The following is a 16122-nucleotide window of genomic DNA, read 5'->3' as shown; positions in this document are numbered from 1 at the left end:
TAAAAAAATGATTTTTTGACTTTTTACCAAGTTTTCTTAAAAAAATTACAAAAAAATCATTAAAAAAGTCAATTTTTTGATCAAAAAAGCCATCAAAAAAGTTAAAAAATCAACTGTTTACTAACTTTTCAAAACACCCCTAAATGTTAATTTATACAACAACTTCGAGATACATTGATTCATATTGAACAAAATAATACTGCAAGATTCCAAGGTTATGTATTCTCTATCTCTATCTCTCTCTCCTTACATTGTCGTTAGCAAACCTTGCCATGGACAAAATTCACTAAAGCCAAGGCATGTTGCAAAAATAAATAAATAAATAAAATGTGATCCTAATAGAGGTTGAGAGTAGTTTTGGGTTTGGCCACATGTTGTTGACTTACATGTTAAGTCTAGGACTCATAGGTATTATTTTGTTCGATTTTGAGATTGTTTGGGATGACCTAAATAAGTGTATTTTTTATCTTTTTACGAAAAGATGTGCAGAAAAGTAGAGAGATGATGTAATGAAAAAAATATAAAAAGATAAAAAATGTGTACTTATTTAGGATAGCCAAACTTGACCTTTGTATTTTCCATGTTTTGTGGGTCAATCTTATTTTCATGTTAACGACTCTACAAACTGATTCAAACAAATTGCATCTGTCAATTAGGAGGCTGTACCTAGACTGGTAGTTAATTGACTAAATTATTGCATTTTTATTTTTTTATTTTCAATTTCACACCAAGAAAAATTTTACACATCATTTTCAAAGTGATTTGTTAGATTGAGTTTTGAAATTTCTTTTTTGAATTGCTTTTGAAAAATTAAAAATTAATTTACAAAAATAAACTCCAAACTACGACGAAAAAGGGAAAAAAATTCAATAATAAGGGTGTGTTTGGCAACGTTTATGTTTTCAGTTTATATTTACAAAAATTTTATAAATTGATTTTTGTTTATTTTTTGTTTATTTTTAGAAAAACATAAACTATAAACGCGTTTGGTAATTGACAAAATGTTTAAAAAAAATTTAAAATATAAAAAAGAGTGAGAAATGGCAAGTGGCGGCAGAAGACGGTGGTGAAAAGTGGTGACGTTAGGTGGTGGGTAGCTAGTTGTGGTGGGTGGTGAGTGGTGGCGGGTGGGTCGGTGGGTGGTGGTGGTGGTAGTGGGTGGGTGACGGTGGCGGGTGGTGGGTGGTGGCGGGTGGTGGGTGGTGGCGGGTGGGTGGTGGTGACGGGTGGTGGTGGCAGGTGGATGGCGGATGGCGGGTGGTGGTGGGTGGTGGCGGGTGGGTGGGTGACGGTGGTGGGTGGTGCGTAGTGGTGGTGGTGGTGGCGGGTGATGGCGGGTGGTGGTTGATAGTGGCGGGTGGGTGGTAGGTGGTGATGGTGGGTGGGTGAGTGGGTAATTTTGACGGGTGGTGAGTGGCAGCGAGTGGGTGGTAATGGTGGAGGTAGTGGTGTGAGTGGCGTGTGGTAGGTGGCAAGTGGGTGGAGGGTGGATGGTGGATGGTGGGTGATGGTGGTGGTGGTGGTGGCGGTGGTGGTGGTGGTGGGTGGTGGGTGGTGGTGGCGGGTGGGTGGCAAGTGGCTGCTGGTGGTGGTGGTGGGTGGCTGGTGGTGGCAAGTGGGTGGTGAGTGGTGGTGGCAAGTAGGTGGCGGTGGGTGGTAGTGGTGGGCGGTGGATGGTAGTGGGTGATGGCAGGTGGATGGTAGGTGGGTGGTGGGTGGTGGGTGGTGGTGGTGGTGGCGGCGGCGGCGAGGGGTGGGTGTTGGCGGCGGCGATGGTGGGTGGTGGTGGCGAGTGGGTGGCAGGTAGGTGGTGGCTGGTGGGTGGTGAGTGGTGATGGCAGGTGGTGGTAGGGGGTGGGTGGTTGTGGCGGAAGACGGTGGTGAAAAATGGTGGCGGGTAGTGGCTAGTGTTGGGTGGTAAAAAAAAAAAAACTGAAAACGGAAACACATTTTTTGTGTTTTCATTTTTTGGCCAAATTTATAAACTGAGACCAATGATTTATAAATCAAAAATTTTACCAAACAAGTTTTTATTTGAGTTTTTTAAATTTTTGTAAATATAAACAGAAAACTGAAAACGATTTAAATTTTTACCAAACGACACCTAAGTGTTTGAATTTTTATAATTTCAGTGACAAGCATTTATTTTTGTAATACAAAAATGATTTAAATATATAGTTATTAATATTCGATCATTTTAATTTTTTTTTTATATAAAGACTCTACTCAACAAATCTTAAAAAGTGAATGGCTCGAATTGTCGAATTTGACCTCAAAATGATCTGACCAAGCCCAAATTATTCTCTCAAATTGATCTAATTTAAGAGAATCCAAACTCATATAATATAGTTTTGATAAATCATTAATGGGTAAAGCTAGATACACTTGACTAATACATGATCAATATTCATTACCCCGTCTGTTTAGATGGATCAAGGACTAATTCATGAATTGATATTTTAATTACTTTTTTAATTATTAGACAGCAAAGTTGTTGACATTTTTGGTTTTCGAAAGGTAGAAATGTAATTAGAGCATGCCAGTAAGGATCAATAAGTCCTTACAAAGATAGTAAATGTCGACCAATTAATCAAACGATTGTTTCGAAGTTCTTTTTAGTCTCAATCAATAGGACTTTTACTAGTGGCTTGTTTTAGGAAAAAATTCAAAAGACTAATCACAAAAGTAAAAAAAAGAAGGAGAAATAGTGTCAGAAATCAAATTTCATTAAGTACACAAGAGTTTACAATTGTACATTCACACCTTTTACAGCTTTGAAGGGAGTTACAACAACAGACTAACTTAGAACTACTCCTAAGAATTTGAAATGCAATGCAGGAAAATAAAGGACTAGAAAAAAATATATATACAGGTTGTGTTTGGAGAAGCTCTGGAAATATGATTCCAGTGCATATTTCAATATTTTGTTTGATTTAAGTTTTTAAAATTTGATTTCAATGTTACATTCCAAAACACATTTCAGATCATGTTTCGATAGCATAGAATTTTTTGAATTTTGAGCCTACCCAATCATCCTTTCGTACATCCAGCTAGTTGACCAGAACAATAACATTTTTTTTTTTTTTTTTACAATTGCTAATCACCACCTATTATTTGAAGAAAAAAAATTATATTTATTTTTTATATTTTTAAATATAAAAATTATTTTTTAGACCAAAATGACATTATTTTTTTGAATTAAATTTTAAAAAGAGTTTGGTTATGAATTTTAAATAGAATTTTCAATAGAGTTTCGAGTTATGTGTTTGGTTATGAGTTATAAGTTTTTCAATTGAGTTTTGAAATAACCAAACAAATTTTCTCATTTCACATGTTACGTCAAAAATTCAAAACTATTTTGAAAACTCATAACCAAACAATTTTCCCTTTTCAAATCATAATTCCAAAGCTCACAAACTCAAAATACAACTCTATTCTTAAATCGTAATTCTAAAACTCTACTAAACACTACCATAAAGTAAATAAACTGGTTTTTGGATTTGGTTCTAGGTCCTTCTGCTATCAGCCTTCTCCTCCATTTATAAGCTCTGATGATAACCGTCGAAGTGACTGATAATCGTAAAAGTAGATGAGAACTGTTGAAGTAATCTCCATGATCACTGGAGATGGCTTTAAACAGTTTGCTTCCACTAAATAACTCTTGCGATTGGGCTTCCTCTTGAATTTGAATTTAAATTGTAAACAACCATTTGGTCACGTCACCATTCACATCTTGACTGTTCTAGTATCTTGCAGATCCATCGCCATTAATACAAATTGCCACATGTCTGTTGATGACTGGAGACCTTTACTGACTCCCCAAATTTCCCCTTACGAACCACGTGTCAGGCTTGCTTTTACAAAATACATGGCCAACATTACCCATGCACTGATATAACCAATACTTGGTAATATTAGTGAATCGATGTACTACTGCCCACGTTCTAGGAAGTACATGGTAATTAATTGTTCCAGAAATATAACCGTCTTCAAGCAATGTTTAAAACACTAACTTCCTCTTGTGCTTGAACCTTACCTCCACTACCTGTGCAAACAAATGGATTGATCCATCCTTGATGGCCAATCAAACCTTTTCCTTCATTGATCAAGCATACGAAGAGGTTTTGGACAATGATGGCCAACCTCGAAAGAACTCTCATGCATTTATTAGCTATATTTGCCCTCTTCCATTTATAAAAGTTTTGGAGATTTTTGCAGAATATGTATCTTTGGAACAAAAACTTGCTCAAATGGACCTTAAAATCTCTTCATCAGCTCCAAAGAACTCTGCGTGGGATGAGGCTGCCTCATCTTCTACCAAAACTACTGGTTGGAATGTCTGGCCAAAATTAACCCAACCTCAAACAAGGGAGAGAATTCACCATAGACTTATTGAATTCAATGACCCTACTTTGGTTCCTCATTCTTCTCGCAGCTCCATGGTATACCCCTATGTATAATTTGACCACTTCTGCTGCCTCGAAGACAATTTGCTTTTGGCATGGTACACTTCCAACTTGCCGAACAAAATAGTGCGGAAGACCCCTCATCCAATCGAGGCTCTGGGATTGAGCCCCTCACAACAAGAAAGCAAAACTCTACTCTTCTGACTGGCTAGAGTGTGTGAATGAGCCCCAGTTTCCACCTTCCTTTGGAGGGGACCTAACTGCTCCTCCCCTTCCTCCTCATAACTCTTTGAGGACCGGCATTTTGCCCCCTATCAGGCCCCAGATCCCCTTACTACCTATCAGCAGTACAAAGCCCAAACTTTGTTTACTGCCTTCTCCCACCTATCCGTCGGAGTGCTTCGAGATGACACCCCTCACATGAACCTTCTGTGGGGTTGTGATATTGTCTCCCGAAACCACATCCTCAATCCAGTGGCCCAAACAAAACTCCATGCCTTCTTGGACCAACTCCCTCTTTTGCTCAACTGGCACAAAAATGCCTCAACAAGAGATCTCTGACGCTTGTATTCAAACCCAATATGAAGTGGAGAATCTTCTTGAAGAATATGTAGACTTCAAGAACCCTAATTCGATATATGGAGAAGACGCCAATATAGATGGGATAGATGGAATAGATGTGGTGGAGAATGAAATGATGCAAATAGAATTTGAAATAAAAGCCCAACGGCTTTCTACCAAATAAGGGCAAATCAGCTAGAGAAGCCCCAATTAGATAGGATAGAGGAAAGGTTAGAGCGAGAACATGTGTTCATTGAGTTTTGTTGGACTAAGTTCCATGACCTCGTAACCTTTTCCATTCCTTATTTTTACGAAATTGATAATGTAACCAAATAGACCCCTCAATGTAATTATTTATTTATTCAATAAAATACGGGTTTCTTGCTTCCAATTGCATGGTTTGTATTTGTCAATATGCATATCTTAAATTTGTTTACATACTAGCAAATACTACTTTTGAAGTGGCCCATCTATTCCGAAGCCTAGTCAAGTGTTTTGAAGCATAATTCCCTTCCTCAATAGGTAGTAAAGTATTCCTTGAAGGAAATTTCTCTGGAAAAAGTCAACAATGTGTTTAAAAAACCTTTGACATTAAAATATGGGTTTCTCTATGCCAATTTCATGGTTTGGATTTGCTAATATGAAAGCTTTTAATCTCAAAAGTCATGAATATATTAACAAATGTTGGCTTCAAAAGTAACCATATTCATTTCGAAGCCAAAATCTTCCTCCGAAGCACACTTTTCTTCTTTTACAAATCTTTTTGGTAGAAAGTCCTAGAATGTATTTTCATAATCTCTGAAATTAGAAAATGGGTTTCTCTTTTATCAATTTCATGGTTTGTATTTGCTAACATGCAAACTCTTAATCTCAAAACCAATTAACAAATTTACAACTACTGGCTTCAAAGTAACCCATTCATTTTTTAGCCAAGCCAAATACTTCAAAGCACACTTTCTTTTCCTTCAAAAATGTGGTACAATATTCCTTCGAATGAAATCTTCCTGGTAAGAAGTCTAAGAAAGAGTACTTTCAAGGCCTCTGAAGAGTTAAATAGGTTCTAACTCCATACAAGTCAAAATATAAGCTTCAACATTCTAGCAAATACTGGCTTCCAAGAAAACCATCCATTTTGAAGCCAAGTCAAGCATTTTGAAGCGTATTTTCTTTCCTTAAATGGTAACAAGATGTTGCTTTGAAGGAAATTTTCTTGATAAGAGGTCCAAAATGTGTTTTTAGGACCTTTGGAATTAAAATAAGGATCTTAACCCCACATGGGTCAAATGAAAGACCCAAATAGCTTGGGCCTATTTGACCCGTTAGGTTAAATGGGCATCTTAGACAAGAAGGTATAAAGCCCCAACTCTCACGCTCTTACCTATTCACTTGTATATTTCTAATTCTTGCTCCCATTGTTACTCACTTCAACTCTCACTCTTCCCTTCTCATTTTTCTCACTCTTCTTTCAATCTCTCACCAATGGTTGCTTCTTCTTCCGCCAAGGTTCCAAGTGTTGAACATATACATTCCTCAGTGGCTTTGAGGAGATGTATAAATGACGAAATAGCCAAGTACAAAACACCAGAGGGTCGAAGTGTGATTGATGGAAGGATCTTCATCTCTCGCCATCACGCACATGGGGAATATGTTCATGGCCACATTTTTAATGAGGCTCCTGCTGCACTTCCTCCCTTGTACCCACACTTGGAGGATCACTACCTCCTTTATAAAAGAAAGCTCAACTGGGGGGGTTAGAAAGCCACTCGACCTCATTACTACTGGCCAACATTGAAGACAGATTGGGAGGAATGGTATGACCGAGTCATAGAGTCTAGAGAACAAGACCTAAAAGCCCTATGTGTCCTTGCCGCCCTTCAACTTTTGAGGTTCATAATTCCTGAGGACCCCTGTCTTATACTTGCTGCTCTTTGTTTTTAGAATTCTGCTTTTAACTTCTTTCAATTCCGGTGTGGTATGATGGCCCCCATCGTTCTTAACATGTGCCATCTTTTAGGGCTCTCACTTATTGGTGATCCCTTCGGTCCTGATTATCCAGACCTAATGGTCTCATTTTCTGTTCCTTCTTCAAATTCTTCCTATAGTGACTTTGTAGCAATTAAGAACAAAAGGGAAGATCTTGTGACCGATCGAGAGTTTTGTTCTTTTATCCTTTACTGGCTTTGTAAATTTCTTTTTTGTACCTTCTCTCAAAAGATAATGCCCAAATTTGTCCCCCTTGCCAAGGCCCTGGCTTCAAAGAAAAGGATAGCCCTAGCCCCTTACGTTCTTGGCTATATATATAGGGTTTGTTCTCGATTTTGTAAGAGATATCTAGATCCTAATCAAGGAGGTCCAATTTGGGTACTTCAACTCTGGCTTTTGGCCTACTTTACCGACTTTCATTCCTGTTGCCTAAAATGCCTGGTGCAAGAGTCCACTACCTATGGGAAAAGTATACTAGAGTCTCATTATACCTTTCCAGTTTTGCCTACTATTTTTCTTAATTCCATCAACTTCCAGCTTCCATTTACCCTTCATTCTTTCGTCCCTTCGAGGCTAATATCGGGCCAGCATGGTTGAGAGCCCTTTTGACGGATACCACCTGCTCCAGGTCTATTCATAAAGAAATATGGGCCTCAATTTTGGTCCAAGGGATCTTTTTATTGGCACTCTAAACCCCAAAGCCTACAAATGCATTTATGAGGTATACTGCCCCTCCCAATTTGCAAGGCAGTTTGGGCTTACTCAAGGGATCTCTATCCCTCTTTACAGCCTCTCCAATGTTGACCTCAATGCCAGAATTGGTTGGATGAGGCCATAATTAAAGTTGTACATGATGTCTCCAACTTTGAATTCGTGCTTTTCACCAATCATAGTGGGGTCATGAAAGATTCCAAGACATGTGGATTGCCAATATGGAGGTGCATCTTGCCATTCCCACTTTGGACTTACTGAAGGAGCTGAATGTGTCATCCCAAGGAGGGAAAACCACAACCAAGGAGACTGGCATCACCATAGCTTCCACTCCTGCTACCTCAATCCCTATTTCTTCAATCTCTTCACACATAATTACCAGAGCTACTCTTAAGAAAGGTACATGCTATATCCCTTCTTTTGTTCTTCATTTCCCCTCTTTTATACAGCTCTTTTACTGAGTGCTTCTTTTACTGGTACAGGAGCTTCATAGGAGTCTTTACCTTCGAGAGCACAAGCCCTGGAAACAATGAAGGGCAAATAGCATATATTAAGGAAAAGAAAGGCCCAACTCAAGCTTGAGCATGTGGAAGAGGCACCTGAGTTCCCCTCAGAAGCGGAGGAAAAACCAAAATAAGAATCTCCTCTAAAAAAGAGAAAGAGGCCAACCTCCGCCACTACCAAACTCATTATGGATTTCGCTCACGAAGCAGTTGCGAAGGCAGTAGAGAGGGAGCAGGCCAATGAAGTGATAATCTTCCAAAGGCCAGAGAAGAAAAGGTAGCAAAAGATCTCAAAGGAGGAGGTTGCTGCTGCTAAGGCGGCACAAAAAGAGGTTGTAAGGAAAAGTAGAGCTGCTGAACATCACACTCTTCGTAGCCCTTCAACTACCGTTACTACAACTGCTGCTATTGGTAATCGTCTTCAGCATTTATAATGCTTTATGTTTTTTAAACCTTTGTGCTACTATTGCCTTAACATTTTTTTTTTGTTTCAAAATGCAACAGCAACTAGCCTGACTCTCTCTTCTTCAATACTAGCCCCTTCTTCCTTGACTAGAACTGAAAGGCGACTTTGAGTCCTTCTAAGCTAAAAGAATCCCTAAAGGGAAAAAGGAAAAGTAGAGCCTAACCTGCCAATCAGTGTAGAGCTTTTGCAAGCCATATTTCTAATCCCTGTCTCTACACTCCCCATAACTTCTTCCTTGATTCCTTCGAGGCTTGATATGTCAATCATAGACATCTTCTCCAACTCCTAACCCTGCTAATCTGCATAGTTTGCCCTTGGTATCCATTGCCTCACCCCGGCATACTCCCTTATCATTTAGATTTCTAGCTACCTTTTTGCCTTCTAAGAGTACACCTGTTGCCACTCCTACTTTAGTGGCAATTGGTACTTCTAGGGCTGATACTGGTGGTACACCAATTCTTTCTCTACTACCCAGCTCTAGTCCCTCCTCCCTAGACTTGCTGGTAGCAAGGACAATGGATACTGCTGAGGAATCCTCCTTTCCTTCTCCTATACCAATGCTTCCAGTCCTTCCTTCCATAAGTGTCCCTCTTGTAATGCCACTTTCTGAAGAGGAGATGGACATCTTCGAAGCTCAGCTGGCAAGCTTATTTGACATATCTACACCAGCCCTACCAATTGGCAGTGTGATTGAGCCACTAATCTTGGATGACTCTTTATTAGAAATAATCGAAAGCTCATCTGCTGTTGAGACCATCTCTCTTTCTCAAGTAGACATTTGCAGAAACCAATCATTAAGAATAGATTCCTCAAATGTTGTCAAGTGCTCAACCAATCCAATGTTACCTTCAAAAGCCATTTAACCCAGGCAACAGCAACCATTGACTTCTATGTCAATATCTGCCAAGTTGCTACAACTGTAGAGAAGGAGCTGCTAAAAGATAAGGAGTTTGTCTCCCACATTCACTCTAAAGTGTCAATACTGAAGGGGCAATACTCCTCTACTTCTTAACTGCAAGCTCAACTCTTGTATAGGAAGACAAAATTGGAAAAGGAGTTAGCAGTAGTCAACCTAACTTTTGAACAAAATGCAGAGAGGCTGCACACTACTCACCGAGGGCTATCCGATCATAGGCAAGAGATGAACACAACTATACAATTGTTCCAATCACTTAAGAGTAAAGAGCTTATTGTAAGGGAACAATTGAAACATTGTAATGAATTTGGGGCCAATTTATGGCACAATGTACTTAAATTTTTATAAAATGAAACATTATTATTTGCACAAGTGTTTATTGTTTCTTCTTTCTGTTTCCATATAGTGTCTCTATACTCCCTGTGTCTCTCATACAGTTGGGTAATAAGGCTTCAAATATCTACCATTAATTTTCTTGAGATGCACATATCCATTTAGATTTTTCAAATGATAAGCTCCTCCAAGCAAGACTCTATGAACTTGGTATGGTCCCTCCCAATTAGGTGACCATTTGCCAAACTTGTGGCTTTAATTCCTATTGGAAATATTGTTTTCCACACCAAGTCTCCTTCATCAAAGCTGATGTACTGGACCATTTTATTATAGCTTTTGGCTGTCTTTTTCTTTTGTAAAATTATATTATTATTTAGTGCCATAATTCTAGCTTCATTCACATCTTCTAATTCTAAATCCATGCTTTGATAACATTGATCAATACTTAGATAATTTTAGCATTTGACCCTTAAGGACTTTATATTGATCTCCATAAGCAATACTGCATAAGGGTTAACTCCTGTGCTTGATATTTGGGAAATCCTATAAGCCCATAATACATCTAATAATAGGTTGTGCCAATCCCTAGGATTGTCTTCTACAACCCTCTGTATTCCTTTCTTCAAGGATTTCTTAGATGACTCTGCTTGGCCATTTGTTTGTGCATGATAGGGGGAGAAATTAACAAGACTAATTATGAATTCTGCTGCGAAAGCTTTTACTAGCTTTCTGTCAAACACAGTCTCATTATCCGTAGTTATGGTTTCTAGAATACCAAACCTATAAATTAATTCCTTGATGAAATCAATTGCCTCTGTCTGATCTACAATTTTATAGGGCTCAGCTTCAATCCACTTAATAAAGTAATCTGTGACCACTAGAATGAAACAATGTTGCTTTGAAAAAGGTGGGTAAGTTTTCCCTATCATGTCCATTGCCTACCCTATAAATGGCTAAGGCTTCACCATTGTATGTAGATTAGTTATTGGAACATGCCTTATCATACCATGTTTCTGACATGCTTCGCAACATTTTGCATACTTTATGCAATCCTTAAGGATGGTTGGCCAATAATAAGAATGCCTCCGAAGCAACCATCTTATCTTAACACCAGGCTAGTGAGCACCACAAATGCGTTCATGCACCTCAGCCACGGCAGTCAATGCTTCCTTTGGTCCCAAGCACTCTAATAGAAGACCTTTTGCCCCTCTTTTATAACAAGCATTCTCATACACTATGAGCTACATTGACTGTAGTTTAACCTTTCTGCTGGCCTTCGAAGAAGGGCCAGTCAAATACTGAATGATTGGATGTCTCCAATCCTGTTCTTCCAAGTCATTTTGATTAGCTTCTACCAATATACCTGTAGACACCCCATTTTTGACCGTCCTCAAGACTTGGACGTCACCGTTTGAACACTCGGTGATTATCCATGTTTGTGTTTGTTTGGAGTTCCCGGAAGTCCCGGCTCGCGCGTCCTGCCTCAGGATCTCCGAACTCGACCGTTTAGTGTCTGGTTTCATACCGAACACTTGTGCTTTGCCTTGGAAGGGCAGGGAATGCCTTGTGAGGCATCCCCACACACCACCGGCAGTGGCCAGAGGCCACCGGCTGGTCTTTTTCTGCCACCGGCACTATTTGTTGCCGGTCGGCACTCTTTTTTGTCGAAATAACTTTTTTGGGCAGCCGACCACTGTTCATCCACTTTATGGAGATATTTTGTGCCAGCTGTGATAGCTGGCACCAACTCTGCCTCCCTCCATACACGTGTATGAAGGGATCTCCCTCTAAGCAAGCTTGTTGTATAAGCTTTGCAAGAGGGAGTCTTATAAGAGGAAGGGCCTTCCTCTTTGATCTAGGTTAGAAAGTTAGAAGCAAAAACCAGAGCTTAGAGATATAGATATATCCTATCTCTATATCTCCCTCTCTCTCCTCCTTTGTGTGTGATTTTTGGCCCAAAAGTGTGTTTTTACCTTACTTTTGCACCATTACACACACTATTACACCTTGCTCCGAGATTGAGGGACTTGGAGGGTTGATTCTTGAGTTTTTGGACTGGTTTTGATCAAAAGAAAGAGGGCTAGACCATTTGTTCTTCAAGGGTTCTTCAAGGGTGAGCATCTTGCTTTATATTCCCCAAACTTGCAATAGTTTTTTACCTATCTTGCTTGCTGTTTTAGCTTTTGTGTATAACATAAAAAGGGCTTGTATTTTCATGCTTTAGAACTTTCATTAAGGTCGTTTTGTGGTTTGAGTGCAAACTCACCCTTCTAGGCCTTGTTTGGTCCATTTTGGTGCCTCTTTGGTAAGGCTTTGTTCACTTCAGTGTTTTGGTCCTTTCGCCACTAAAAACCGGTTGATTTTCAGTGTTAAAAAAAGGTGGTTTGAAGTCTTTCATAGGGGAGGGACACCCCTCTCCCTTCATTGTTTTGTTTCCTTGCTTTTTGGCTTAAAAGGGTAGCATGTGTGCTTGATCATTCTTGGCCTCGTTTCAGAAGTTTTTTAGGTGTTTTAGGTCATATGTAACCTCTGTTTTTGGCCGGATTTGTGCCTCCTTGTATGCTTGTAGTACTTGCTTTGTATTGCTCCATTTTGCTTAGAAGTGCATCTCATGATTAGGCCATGATTCTTGCGTGTGTTGGCTTAGTTCCATGAAGCTTTTAGTATTGTTTTTCCATGCTTAAAGTCTGTTGGTTATCCATTTGGTCATGCTTGACATGTTTGTTATGGGTGCTATGTATTTTGGCTTGAAAGCTTTGAGCATGTTGACCTCTAGCATGCATGGTTGTGATCACCCTCATGATTTAGCATCATTTAGGACCACATTTTAGTCCAAGAATCATGTTTGTATGTGTGCATGCATGACCTCTTTTATGCCTTGAGGGTGTACCCTCTTATGCCTAGGAATGAGCCTTGGTGCATATGCCTCTTGGGAGTCACCTTAGCTGCCATATTAGGAGGGTTTGGAGTCCTATCTTGGTCCGTAAAATTCTGTTTTTACTTGTTTTAATCATGCCATGAGAGGTCATGTTGGTGAGGGTAAAATGTCTCCTTTTTGTGCCTTAACCTTGGGACCATTAGTTTGCTTGTTAGCATGAGTATTGGTCCACCTTTTAGACATCTTTTGGCCACTGTTTTGGGGCGGATCAAGGTCTGTCCCTTTATGGCTTAAGGCCCCATTGCATGCTTGTTCCATGTTTGTTGAATGGTCGCTTCATTAAGCCTCGTAGCATGTTAATCCCATTCCCAAATTGGTCCATGTTTGCATCACATTTGCACCTTGTATGCTTGGCATTGCACATTTGTCATGTTGGTTGCATAGTACTTGTTGTGCCTTGCATCTTGGTATCATGTTGCATTTTGAGCCATGTTTGCATAACATGCATTGCATTTACTTGGTTTGGGGTGTCAAACCAAGTGTGGGAATCAAGGAACATTCATACTTCAAGTGATGTAATGTGCCTCGATTCCCGGTCACCGGGGCCTTTGACTCCAACTTGATAAGGCTTCGGTTCTCATTTTGTTTGTTGCAAGCATCTTTATATCAAATGGCAAATTTGATTCTTTGAGCCACCATGCACCATTGATGGTTCGGGGATCGAGGGACATGCTTCCTTGAGTTCAAAGCATGATAGGAAATATGACCATGCTTACATGTGTCTGAAAACCCCATGCCATGCACTGTCTATTCTCTGTTTGCTGTCAAAACTGTCTCTGCAGGAAGTTTCTGCCGACCGGCAGAATTCAGCGCCGACCGGCAATATTTTAAGTGCCGATTATCAATTCAACAGCCGATGGAAATTCTGGAGTGCCCGTGGTAATTCTGTCTGGCCGGTGGTGCTCTGCAATGTGTGAGGAACCTGCTCCAAGACTTTGGCAATTTTCAGAGAGACAGGGCAGTGTAAACAGAGGCAGCAATGCTATGGCAGCGAGTTTCCGGGCAAGGCGGACCGAGCATGCATCATCTGCGCATCCCGAGGCAGAGGCTGTGGCCACCCTCTTCTTTCTTTTGCATCCTTTCTTTTAATTAATTAGAAATTCTGTAATAATTTTATTTATTTATTATTTGGGACTGTAATATTTATTTGGGCCCTCCGAATGAGGGCAAATCTGTAAGTGTGCGTGAGTGTGTGTATGTCTTCCAACCTCACGTCTTTCTTCCTTTTTATTTACCTGCTTATGATGGTAGATTAGGGCATGATTAATTTAGCATACCTTATGCTATGCATGCGTGCATTCATGCATTTGTACTGCATGCATTAGGCTCGGTACATCACGCTAACTGCATTTGTACTTCAATTCACAAACCGAATATGTGATAATTGATTGCATTACATATGCCATGCTTAAGTTAACCGAGCCTATCTAAATTGCATCTTGTATGTGTTGCATTAGGCAATTTAACATGAACTAGGACACGCACGTTTTGCTAACTAGTTTACTATTTTGGCACGGAGTACGATGTAAGTATTTATGCTTTAGCATCTCGCATGTGTGTGAATGTTAACATGACAGTATGCTTGCCATGCGGCTAAATGCTTATGTGTTAAACTGTTTGGATGCCTGTGGGTGGAGGTTGGATTGTTTGAGTTGGAAAAACTCATTGAAATCCGTGTTTTAGCCTACTTACGAGTAGCAAAATCTAAAGTATTTCCAAAGCAAACGGATATGCAATGTTTATTCCCAAGTTAGGCAATCTAGTCTATACTTGTTTGCTGTGCGCATAACATAGTAATTCTAGGCTAATAAATGGAGTAAGAACACATAAACATTTTCAAAACAGAATATCACGATTAGTAGAGGCCGGTCTTTTGACTGGGCAAGAGGGGGTGCTCATAGCTGACCTTCCCCGATCGTACCCAAGCTCCCGAGCCGAGACAACTCCGGTGATGACGGACATGTGGCCTTCGGCACCGAGTCAGGGTTTCCTAAATTTCCCTATTTTTTTAAAAAATATTTAGGTGGCGACTCTGTATCTGGCAAAGCAGTCCATGTTTCGCACTTCTTTCAAAATCTTTTCCTCTCAAAACGATTTGCCAGATTTGGACTCTTTGGTTCAGATTAAGAACCGCGACAGCAAAAATCGCGAGTCCAAACTGTAGTAGCGGGGTCCCTCGCGGGCGCGTCTACAGTTTCTGGCGACTCTGCTGGGGAAATTTAGAGAGCTTGACTCGAACTCGTGATATCCTGTTTTGATTTCACTTATGTGTTTCTTTGCATTGCATGTGCATTGGTGCGCCTAGGAACACCGTGTTTGCCATCTGCCATTCCTGAACGGTTTGCCGGAGGCTTATCTTGTCAAGGCATGACCATAAGGCTGACCGGCTATGGGCTCTGACACTATGGGAACACAAACCCCGGTTTTACCGGGGCACCCTTTTTGACCACTCGACCTAGTACATTTTCGGATCCATAGTGACCATTCCAAATTAGGACAGGCTGCTTACCCGATGTTAGGTTGTTTGAGAACCGTTGCGTGCATAGTGAAACCCTAGCTCCTGACAAAATAGGACAGGGAAACCCTACCCCAACATAGGGGTGTTTTTGGCTCTCTTTACCTGCTATGTGCTTTTAGAGTGTTTCTCTACAGGAACGTGCATATCAGTTTGCAAGATTGAGTATTAGGCCTGAGGGTATCAGCATCAGTTTATGAGAATGAGTTATCCGCGGATATCAGGGTTCAGTTTTGGGAACAGAGATTTCGGGAAACAGTGATCAGTATCGGGGAAAAGTGTGTTCGGCTTATCGAACTGTGCATTGTGAATGCCCAACTGCATGTTGTATGTGTTTATTTTAAAGCAGTTATGTCGTCCGATTGCTTGTTTATTTACTGCTTTATTTATCTTTTTGCTAGGTAGTTTAGCATCATTGCTTCCAACCCGGTAGACATCCCCCAAGCACTCTGGGTCAGAGGTCGCCGACTCCATCGATCTGAGGATTTGATAGCAGGACAACCGGTGTACCATTCTCTACCCCCGGTTACTAAACGGAAGGCAACTAGGCAGAGGGCATCGGTTCAACAGTCAGTTCAGAGGGCCTTATCTACCCCACCTGAGTTCAGTAGGGATCAGGGTCCTGTTTCACCTGCAGAGAGGGAACGTATACCAGTAATTCAACCAGAGCAGAATAGTATGGCTAGCTTAGAGGAGATGGTACGCCAACTTCAGGAAAGCATGAAAATGATGCAGTAGGATGCTGTCCGACAGGCAGAATTCACGAAACAACAAGCCACAGTTATGGGTG

The 16122-nt window shown here is 40.4% G+C and overlaps 1 protein-coding gene across 2 annotated transcripts in view; it reads left to right on the top strand.

The window, feature by feature from the left end:
- Positions 1-16122, top strand: part of LOC114273669 (sodium/calcium exchanger NCL2) — a 55982-nt gene that overhangs the window by 1062 nt on the left and 38798 nt on the right. The gene's annotated exons all lie outside the window — the stretch shown is intronic.

The sequence above is a fragment of the Camellia sinensis genome, chromosome 9 (assembly GCF_055761805.1).
Source record: "Camellia sinensis isolate YWXY chromosome 9, ASM5576180v1, whole genome shotgun sequence".
Lineage (NCBI taxonomy): Eukaryota > Viridiplantae > Streptophyta > Magnoliopsida > Ericales > Theaceae > Camellia > Camellia sinensis.
Note: the sequence above shows the minus strand (reverse complement) of the source record. Positions and strands in the feature narration are given on the sequence as shown.